This window comes from Eucalyptus grandis, chromosome 3 (assembly GCF_016545825.1).
Source record: "Eucalyptus grandis isolate ANBG69807.140 chromosome 3, ASM1654582v1, whole genome shotgun sequence".
In the NCBI taxonomy this organism is placed as follows: Eukaryota; Viridiplantae; Streptophyta; class Magnoliopsida; order Myrtales; family Myrtaceae; genus Eucalyptus; species Eucalyptus grandis.
The window spans coordinates 49517092-49529174 of record NC_052614.1 but is presented as its reverse complement, the minus strand read 5'-3'; positions in this window follow the sequence as shown (position 1 = coordinate 49529174).

Sequence of the window (12083 nt, the reverse complement as noted above, 5' to 3'; positions counted from 1 at the left end):
ATAAACAAATCAAAGTGTTTAGGTTTGATAGAGGAGGAGAATATAATTCAATCAATTTCAAGGACTTTTGTGCTAGTTTTGGAATAATTCTCCAAACGACTCCACCTTATACTCCACAACAAAATGGAGTTGCTGAACGATTGAACAGGACACTAAAGGAGATGGCTAACACCATGCTTTTGAGTTCAGGTTTATCTTAGAACTTGTGGGGGGGCAGTTTTAATTACAAATTATATTCTTAATAAAATACCCCACAAAAAGACAAGTAAAACTCCATACAAGTTATGGAATGGAACGTTACCATCCTACAATTTTCTAAAAGTGTGGGGGTGCTTGGCCAAGGTGGCAATTCCTCCTTCGAAACAAACTCGGTTGGGACCTAAAACGGGGGATTGCATATTCATCGGTTATGCTCAAAATAGTAGTGCATATAGATTTTTGGTTCACAAATATGAAAATGCGGAAATTCATGTCAATACAATCATAGAATCAAGGGATGCTGAATTTTTGAGAATATATATCATGCAAAAAGAAATCAAGGAGAACTTTCTCAAAAAAGGCTTAGAGAATCAAAATTTGAGAATGATGAAGATGTGACCAAAAAAGCCGAACTTCGAAAGAGTAAAAGATCTAAAATTGAAAAATCTTTTGGACCTGATTTTCTAACATACATGTTAGAAGGTGAGTCCCAAACATATAAAGAGGTAATGTCATCTCCAGATGCTCCTTTCTAGAAAGAAGCTGTTGACAATGAAATTTATTCTATCATAAGTAATCATACTTGGGAATTGGTTGATTTTTCACCTAAAAATAAACCAATTGGGTGTAAATGGATTTTCAAGAAAAAACTAAAAGCTGATGGTTCCATTGATAAGTACAAAGCTCGGTTTGTAGCCAAAGGGTTTAAACAAAAAGAGAGTATTGACTACTTTGATACTTATTCACCTGTCAAAAGAATAACATCAGTAAGGATGTTGATTGCTATAACTTCGTTATACAATTTGCAAATACATCAAATGGATGTGAAAACTGCATTCTTAAATGGTGATCTCGACAATGAGATTTATATGGAACAACCTGAAGGGTTCAAGGTCAAAGGACAAGAACACAAAGTATGTAGACTTGTCAAATCATTGTATGGATTTAAGCAAGCTCTTAATGTCGTTAACATCAGTAAGGATGTTGACCAGATAATGATTCAAAATGGGTATAGAATCAATGAGTGTGGCAAATGTGTGTACACTAAATCCACTACGGTTGGATATGTACTTATTTGTCTATATGTCGATGACTTACTAATTATTGGAGATAACACTGAGGTCATCAAAATCATCAAGAACATTCTCAAGAAGAACTTTGAGATGAAAGATTTAGGTGTAGTGGATGTTATACTCGGCATCAAAATTCTAAGGAATTCTAATGGCTTAGGTTTAACACAATCTCATTACATTGAAAAGGTATTTGAGAGATTTAAAGGATTCGGCATTAAAGATGCAAACAATCATTTTTTTCCACACCTAACTTGAAGAAAGTACACTGGAAATAGTGTAAAATAGCTGGAATACTCTCAAGTAATCGGCATCATCATGTATATCATGAATTGCACTAGACCTAATATTGCATACTTACTAAGCAAACTGAGTAGATATACCAATAACCCATATCACGAACACTGGAATGCTTTGATGAGAGTATTAGGATATATGAAAATGACAACAGATTATGTTCTACAATATGGCAAATATCTAGCTGTTTTGGAAGGTTATTGTGATGCCAACTGGATTTCAGATTCTGAATAATCGAAATTGACTAGCGGATATGTGTTCATGCTAGAAGGTGCCGCGATATCATGGAAATCCTCTAAACAAACTCTAATAATGCACTTTACGATGGAATCAGAGTTTGTTGCTTTGGATAAAGCTGCTGAAGAAGCAGAATGGCTTCGACATTTTTTAGAAGATGTTCCAGTGTGGCCAAAAACCTATGCTTGCAATTTGCATACACTGTGACAATCAAGCGGCAATTGCAAGGGCGCATAATGTGATTTATAATGGTAAGTCTAGACATATCCGTCGTAGACATAACATCGTAAGGCAGTTGCTCTCAAATGGAATCATTTCTTTGAATTTTGTAAAGTCAAAAGAAAATATTGCGGATCTGCTGACAAAAAGTTTGTCAAATGAGCAAATAAATTGCGCATCGAGGGGAATGGGTTTAAGAGCCTTAACCCAATAAAGATATTCTAGGGTGGAAACCTAACCTATGCGATTGGAGATCCCATGGTCTAGGTTCAATAGGACAACGCAAATTTTGGAAACTCTAGTGTAAGCACTGTCTCCCATTCCTATGATACAACAGTGCTTTCCTATAGTATTATTAAGGGTACGCTATGCATTTAATGATTCCTATAACTTGGAATGTAACATCCAAGTAAGATATGGTAGGATATCTTTAATAGAAATGCACCTATATGCGTGGAGTTGGCCAACTCTATGAAAACCTTTAAAGGCTAGATTTTCTAAAGCACACATGAATCCCGAGAGGTTCAGGACCAAAAGAATGAACACAACCGAGAACTAATCTTGAATTCGAAATACTCTGTGTGAAGTTTATTGTCTAGGCTTACACAAACAACTGGCGATTCAAGACTTAGTCCATCAACTAGTTAAGTAAGTCCGATAGGCTTTCATTAAAGAAAGTTCAAGGAGAAAGCTACCTATCTTGATGTAGTGTATTTTAGTAAGTATGCTCAGATTCCTTCAAGTCAAAAATGTTTTGTTGATCCATTAATGTGAGGGATTGTTATAATTACAGTTATAATTATGGTTAATGGATTAACGAAAACCAATAAATTAAGATATGGCTTTTCTATTCATGTATCTCTTTTGGATTCATGAATTTCCTAGATTCAGTATCTTTTAGTTCATGTATTTATAGAGTTCTCGAATCTCTTGAATTCATGTATTTCTGGATTAATAAATCTCTTGAATTCATGTATCTCTTGATTAATGAATTCCGTGGATACATACGTCTATTTAATTCATGTATCTCTTTTATACATAAACTAAAAATCTCTATAAATAGATGGGAGCATAGAGCTTCTTTATGGTTTTTCGGTTTTGGTTTTTCCGACTCGATTCCAAAAAGGCTTTGATATACTTTTCTACTCCTCTGATTTTTCTGAGTATACTGGTTCAATTAAACAGTTCAAGTGCTAATCCAAACAGGTTCTGGTTCAATTGAACGGTTCAAGTGCTAATCCAAACAGGTTCGAGGTGTTGTATCTTGGGAGGTATAGTTTGTGAATCTACGAAGCACCATTGGTAGGAACTAATTGCCTTAAGAAGATTCGGATATCCGTACCTCACCTTTAATTTTATGTTCTGATTACAACAAATAGTTTGTGTTTTCTCTGGATATAATTTCCAACATTCAGAACCCTCCCGCGCTCCTTCCATGGCCACGAGGAGAACCGACTTCAAAATTGGTAAGGGCTTTTTCGGACCGTAAACCCCAGACACGATCAAATCTAGAGACCCCGCCCTCACATGGATTTTCGTCAAAGAGGCAATCGGAATATTAAAAGGACACAATCCTTTGGAAGGTTCGAGAATTCCGCAAGAGATTCAGCTTTAAAGTTGCCAAAATTGTCATAGTCCCTGTCGCGATCTTTTCAGATCCATTCGCGGGGATGGTGACTACCAACACCATTGAAAATTTTCCAGTTCCAGCTTTATTACTCTGAAGCTGACAAGACTTCTTCTTCCTCGATAGTTCGGCAAGAGTTTCTCCCCATTATTTTCCATAGTCAAGGCACGATCCCTGTTCCCCTTTCCTTTCTTCTCTCCTCTTTCTACGATTGGGATACATGTATGGAACGAAAATGTCGACCGGATTAGATAAGGGTATAGGAGCATAAAGCAAACGCCTTAACGCTTGACATAGTAAATTTTGAGAGAACATTTGCGTAAATGGGTGTGCAAATGAAATACTACAATCCATCACGTCTCTTTAAGGGGCCAAAAGAAAAAAGAATTTTGTTCGGTAATAATTAGATAAAAAAAAAGTCCTTCACGGCCAGGGCAGACAGGCTCGTATTAAAAAATCTATGATCCTAACGCCTTTTTCCAAAGATCATATTGCATTTTTCGGAAGTTCTTGGCCAGATTTCTATGGACCCAAAAATCAAATCAATCATATATGGGACAAAAAATTTACGTTCGGTCAAAGGTTGGTCCATTAAAGCAATGCAATACGATCTTTGGAAAAAAACAAAAGAAGAATTTTGTTTTGTAATAAGATTTCCATTCCCCGATTTGTAGCTTTTACAGTTGTGAAGCCCTCTTGGTCCTTCGTTGTTCTCATTCCCACATGCATCTTTGGATGGTTCTTCGGTTCTATCCTTTTCAAACAATTTTACATTTTTCTTCCAGATATCTAGATTTCAAGCTCTCTCTGTCTGGTTGGCTACACATGCAAAGGACATGGATCTTCTTGGTGCCCTAATAAATCTCACTCATTAATATTTTAAGTGCAGTTTCTATCGATCATTGAGATTTATCGAGACGTCAAAAAGACATCCATACATGCCGGGGACCTTTACCTATGTGCAGGTTCATAACATCACTGCTAGTTTTAACTTTTACTTTTAATTAAGGATATCCAAAAAGACCTAGTATCTTAAATTGGCCCAGATGAATTCCAATGGATTTTTCACTCCAAATCTGAATTTTTCAAGCCTGTCTCACCATTACGTTTGGGTTTGATCGGTTCCCAAGCGTGGGATTGAGGAGTTCAAAAGCTCGGACTCACCCAAAAATATATCCAAAAGTTGAAATATTAAATAAAAAACTCTAAAAATTAGAATTATAAGTCATTTATATCTTAAATATAATGAAGCCGCAAATTAGTAACTTAACATGAAGATACTTAACATGAAAATGGGCTATGGACATGTGTGGCTGGGGAGTCGAATTTGAAAAACGAAAAAAGCAAGAATTTTTTTAGAATTTAAACTAGCTATCAGCCTCTTCCGGCTAAAAAAAAAATGTGGCTTTCTACCTCTTGAAGATGGAACCGCCGTGTTGAGTTGTGAATGAATATTTCATGGCATGCTTACAAGTTCCATAACTCTTCCCAAATCAAAAGTTGCAACCCGTTGAAATTGTTGGAGAAATCTTTCTGGAATATTTTGAAGCCGACAAAACGTTTCCATCGGTCTAGTCGAAGATCTCAGACTCTCCTATTCAAAGTCGAAGACCTCTAGATCGCCGGACTCAAGACTCAAAGTCTATTTCCATTGACAATTTCTAGACCGTCGAAGAAGGGTTATCCAGAACTGGGTGTTTCATTAAGGATTTGACCTTATTGACTGGAGAAAATATTTTGGCTGGATATGATATAACATAATCCTTTATTTAATTATGATTAAGGATCCGATGATTAACAAAATATACTTGGAAGGTTCTACTTATGGAAACCAAGATCCTGATTGTATGCACGAGCAGGATTGATGGGCTATCGACTTGTTCCTTTAATAGCTCGAATGATCTTCCTAATTGATTCCGTCCAACGGGTAGATTGAAGGAATTCCTTTGGTAAGTGCCAACAGGTATGATGGCATAAAGGAGTATAAAAGGAAGACGTTCGAGTTGTTCGAGAGAGTGCGCGATAGAAGAATTCCAAAGTCTGAAGCTCTTTGTTCTTAGTCAATTCATTTACTGAGCGAAATCTTGTACGCAAAAGAGAGTTTATACTTTGAGAGATCTTGAGGAAGTGTAGTAGAGTTTCTACACTGTGGAATCAAGGAAGAGACTTGCTGTAACATCTCTTTTTCATAGTGAAATCCAGCCGGTGGGCTGTCGGTGCGGAAGAGTGGACGTAGGTTTGGAATAAGTCGAACCACTATAAACCTTGTGTTCAATTTTCTCTTCCCTACTCTCTGTTTTACTTTGATCATAATTCATCTTGTTAACCAAAGAAGAACTTCATTTCTATTGTCTGCTCAGTATTGCTCTTATATCCCAAATAATTATTTTTACACATATTCACCCCCCTCTAGGTGCTTATACTAGCTATCTTAGAAATCAAGGTGCTCGACCTTGATTTTTTTGAATGAAATTGGTAAGGTATTAGAAATTATTACGTCAATTGATTGATAATCACATTTTGAGTCTTGATATTGGATATAATGATATATCATCCTAAATCTTATGCTCAATTTGTTTCACGAAAAATAGACGATTTAGAAAATATTTTCCTAAAAATGATCACTTGTATCGTTTGAAATGATTAGCCAATGAAAAATATTTCCATTATTGACAATAATATATCTTTAAATATGTTTGTGTATGATAAAAATATTTTTCATTTATCTAGTAATGTAAACGATACAAACAATTAAATTTTTGAAAAATGATTTCCAAATGATTTATTTTCCAACTGAAGGAGTCAAATTCTTTATTTTTCTTCTATTTAGACATTTCCAAACTGGGTATGGGTTGGGTTCCAGAAATTGGAGACAGAAACTAAGGGTGTGTTTGTTTCACGGAAAACATAACGTTTTTGGAAAATGTTTTCCGGGAAACCATCTTCCAAGAAAATGGTTAGTTTCCTTTGTTTGGGAAATCATTTTCCAAGAAAATGGTTAGTTTTCCTTTGTTTGGGGATACGTGATTGAAAGTATTTTATGGTGTTGGGATCGCATTTGAAAAATGATTGAATGACATTTGACCTAACAATTGACAATAGTGTGGCTCTTACTTCCAAATTAATTTGTTGAGTCCATATTACTTTATAAACGGATTTTTCTCGATTAGCTTAATAAATCTAGAATTTGAACCTACAAAATGAAAAGGAAACCTGAATTCATACACGTATTTTTTTTCTTGAAAATGGACATGATTTCTGGTTACAAGAGCAAGTCAAAATGATCTCATTAATCGCAACAAACATGCGATTCGCGATTATTTCAGCAATCAATCAAAAGGACAAGTCAGCAAAATAACAAGATCTAGATGGCAAACAACTTATCAAGGAGGCGCCTTAACCATTGCATCTAGAAATGTGAAGATGGCTATTCTTCCACAAAGTAAATCGAATCTCACTAGTTTCTCCACAGAGCAGATACTTACCCATCATTCTCAACCAAAACCCAACAGCGAAAAACGAATTTTAAACCCTTTTGATTCACGAAATCAAGGCCGAATTCTGGGATTTGGGACACCCAGAAAACGTGGGTCTTGTCCAAGATTTCTCTTTCTGAGAACCCCACAAGAAAACAGGTAGTGAAATTGAAACTCTCCCATTGATCGACATCAACCATTCAATTGCTTCTCAACACCCAGAAAGCGATAAGCCAGAGGCATCAATCAGTAATCATAGCCACACCAAATCAGCAGAAAGACTGGAGAACACACTGCTTAAAGACAACATAAGAAATTCTTGGTCACGAGGCGTGCTTTCACCTGGAAAAGGCAAAACTGAAGGAGACGCTGAGCAGAGAACAAGAGTAGGTCATTGAGCTGGGCAACTTTTGGAGCCAAGTTACCAAAGGTCTAATGTTCAGACAATATCAAGAACAAACATTCAAAGTTTGATGCTTAGCTACTTGAATAGCTACTACAAGTAACCAAAGAACAAGTCTAATGTTTAGACAATATCGAGAACAAACATTGAAAGTCAGATGCTTGCCAATATCCACTTTCTCTTCTATTTAAGAAATCTTTGAGCCATAACTTCTTCAGCTTAACACTCTTGATAATGAATGCTTTTGCAACTCTCTCCTTGTCCACCAGATAATCAAAGGCATGTGCAATGGTAGCTTCATTAAAACCTTCAACCTCCATCACTTCTTTGTAGAGCTCAGCAATATCCAATTGATTTTGACTCATCTTTTTATTGCATTAGCAACCTCTCCAATTTGCTCCAAGAGCATTGCAAACCTATCATCCTTGTTAGTGGCATGACTTCACTTTCTATTAAATCTTGAAGGATCTTCTATTCCTTTTGTAGTATTGTCATTACCATCATCTAGTTCAATTGAGAAGTCCGAATCACCAAAAGAAGGTAAGTCGATGTCTCCAAATTGTTTTGCAAAGCATCCTGTGGCCATGTCTCTTCCAGCCACCGAAGCGAGTTCATCGTACATCTCGATTTTCTTGTTCAAGTACTTCTCATGGGTAGGATGTGCCTATGAAAAATCACAAAAACACAAACTTATTGCAGCCTCCAATTCCTACATATCTCAACATGCTGCATGTATAATAAATCTCTTGAATCAATGAATTTCTAGTTGTCTGGATAAACAAATTGTAGCATACCGGGGTACACAAACTTAACCCACAATTTTTAGATATCAAATGCCAAGAGTATTAAGTTATATAGAAATCTAAAAAGCACATTACCGTTATTTCTTCATCATAAACTTCCTTCCGAATAACTGTGATCATCTTCAAGCTATAGTCCCACTGAAATTCACTCTTAACCTGCAATTTTTGGGTGGTAGCCCAATTGTTTTTAATAGTTCTAAGATGATTGTCCACATGATCAGGCTCACATTCAGTCCCAAATTTCTCATTTATAGTTTGAGCAACTCGAACAAAAGAAGATGGTTTAAAGGTGGCTGAAGGTTTGTTTCCTTTGGAAGCCTCATCAACTAGTATCTCTAAAAACATATGCTCCATAGGTCCTGACCATATGAAATGCTTGGACTTCCCTTCTCTAGTCTTGCCCATTGCTACATTATCAAACATATCCCACACAAGAAATTGTGATAAACAAAGAATAATACAATAACAGACATCATTTGACTACTGAGACAAGGAAACATCACAATGATATAGAGTAGTAAATCAAGTTCACATTTACAAGAACTTCAATCACAAAGTATTCATGTCACATCAAAAACATCAGATAACTTCTAAGAAAATACAAATACTAAACATTCATTCTATGCCTACTATAGTCATCCCACATTAAACATGCAATATTATCTCTTTTTGCTACTCACTCTCTATTTTCCTCCCTCTCCTCTCTTTGTGTTTGTTGATGTCTTCTTTTTTCACTTTGAGATTCGACCTCTACATTTAGTTCTTGCATAAAGGGATCATAAGGGTCAACTCCCATAATGAAGTTATGTAAAATAATATAACATGCTAAGACCACATCAACTTGAGTATCAAAAGACCAAAAGGGTTCGGCGTCTAATACACAAAAACGCCTTTTTAGGACACCGAATGCCCTTTCTACTGCAGACCGTAAGGATGAATGGCGATGATTGAATAACTCTTTCTCGTTCACGGGTGAGTGGTCACTAAACTCCCTCCTGTGATATCGAACTCCACAATATGGAGAAATTATTCCCGATTGAATGCCATATCCGGTATCAGCAAGATAGTATTTACCTACCAATTTTATGTAAAGTTTCAACAACATGTTTCAAGAAAATAGGGTATAAATTTTATAGAAAATATGGAATAGTCTATACCTTCAGGAATTTTCATTCCTCGAGGCCTTGAAAGTGCATTTGTAAGAATACAAGAGTCATGGGCCGTGTCTTCCCAACCGGCCAACACATAAACGAATTTTAAATCATAAGTAACAGCTGCAAGAACATTTTGTGTTGTTTTCTCTTTTCGACCACGAAATTTTCTTTGAATTTCTGGGGAACCGATGCACGGACATGGGTACTATCAAGAGCTCCAATACAATCCTAATGTACTCAATAAATAAGTGAATGTAACAACATACTATCAAAATGAAGTTCGTGACACTTGTCATATTACATACCTTAAAGTATGGATAAAATCTTCGACTCTTGGATATTGTCGGGGGTGTAGTGCCATCTGGTGGTCTTATAACATACTTGTATAATTTTGGAATTGCTTGTAAGACAATTCTAAAGTATCGATGAATGGTCTCAGTGGCCCTATTGAACCTTGACCCTATTACTCTCAACCTCACATTATGCCCTAAAATATGGCAAAAGACCAGCAATTGCTCTTTAATTAACACATTTACTATTTCATGTAAAAAATTATTTGACCTAAGGACTCTACACAATTCAAAGAAAATGGAGAGGAGAGAGAACCCAGAACGTGAATCAAACAACTGAAACACAAAGAATCAACATCAACTCAACGACGTAAAGCATATATATAAAATGAGATTATTCTCAAATCGGAGAGGAGAGAGAACTTGGAATCGTGTTGAGCGTCGTTGAAGAAGAGCCAGACCTTCAATGGCGAAGAAGAAGATTTGGACCTTCAATGGCAAAGAAGATGCGCGTCATCAAAGAAGAGCTGAAGAAGAAAGACGAGCAAAAGAAGTGAGGGAGAGAGCAGCGTATGGAAAAGAAAAGTGAAAGGTCAAAAGGAAAAAAATGAAAAGGGAAAGTGTTTTCACCTTTTGAGGCGGAGGAATTTGTTTTCCTAAAATAACACATGATATTTGTGTTGACCGGAAAGTCATTTCCGTTGACCAAATCTTTTTTAGAGAACCAAAAGACTGAAAATCCAAAAAACACTTTTCGGTAAAATACTTTCAGTGAAACAAACACACCTTAAGTAATGATCAGTTGAAAAGCATCCAAGTTTCTTAGGTCAACAAGTTTGAATACCACCACTGTCCCATCTCCATCCCTTCCGAGTCTTCACCATATAGGCCACATGGCTTAGTCGGTGGCCACTGACAATCGTTTTTCTTGATAATTGGGAATGTATAGGATCAAACACCATCCTTCGAAAGCTGATTTAGGAAGAGGAATGAATGGATTTTTTTGCTAGATTTATCGTGTGAATTGATGGCTCCTAATGGTCAAAGTGGCTTGCTTGGATGCTACGTTTGGAGCTCCCTTGATCAAAACTCTGGATCTTCCCGCCCTTCTCCTAAAGAGACAAAGGGAATCGATATGATGGAAAGTGGGGATCGGACGAGAACGTCCTCATCTCCAAAACACCATTTCAATGCTGTGAAAGCAGGTAAACTTGGTAGGTGGGCTATCTCCCACTTTAATATTCTTATGTTACTTGTCTTCGCGTCCTTCGTCGGACTAGGACTGTGAATACTTTTGAAGCTTTGACGTTCTTTTTGCGCCACTTCCATAAAAGCATCATCCCGCTCGTGCAACAAGAGAAGTAACAAGAGCCAGTTACATATACTATTCATGGTGTTCCATCTATCGCCATCGATTTAAATACTCATCGATTTTTCAAACCTTAATCATCTAATCGATAATGATGGAGGTGGGTTACGTATATTAACCATGCAAAATCTTGTCAAATTTAGGCAAAAAGCATGAAGTCTCTTCCAAATAATCACCACCCCCGTGAGCCTCAAATGCACTGAACACACAAAGCGCTGGGGAAATATGATGAATGAATCGAGTTGAAGAATGAAATCAAACTTTAAGGTGTGATGCCACTTTCTTTAAAAAAAATTTTGCCCTACAACATTGTTAATGATCACTAGCAAATTTCCCTTAGGATACAACAAAGTTTCGATTGAGAATGCTATATAGCAATTCTAGTATTTCTACATAGTCTTTCAACAGAAATAATTAGAAAAGATGGCTATAGTTTTTGAAAAAAAAAACTAGAAAAGACTTGATTCACGTTTATTCCAAAACTAACGTACTTATCTCAATCTTAATGAATAGAGGCACCTTTTAAAAATGTTGCAAAGTGACGTCTTCTAAGGCTAAGTTGAAATGATAGGAAAATTTTGAAATTAAATAATTAATAAATGAAAAATAATTGTAATTTCTTGTGAATGGTTACATTGTTTCAACAATGCGCTGTAATTAATTGTTAAAAAATTATAAATCTGAATTTTAATAAATAAAAAATAATGATCGTCGATTAGTGTCAAATTTCATCCATATTCACATTTATATAGATGTCAGATAAGATATCTCTTACAATAAACTACTGACATAAAATACAGAGGGACAACCGTCGCATCCATTCATGTGTCTCCCCCACTTCCCAAAAAAAAAAAAAAATCCTATTTCCATAGTTTAAAATAAGGGCAAATCCCTCTCCACAACCACGTCTCTCTCTCTCTCTCTCAAGTTTCAGCGCCTC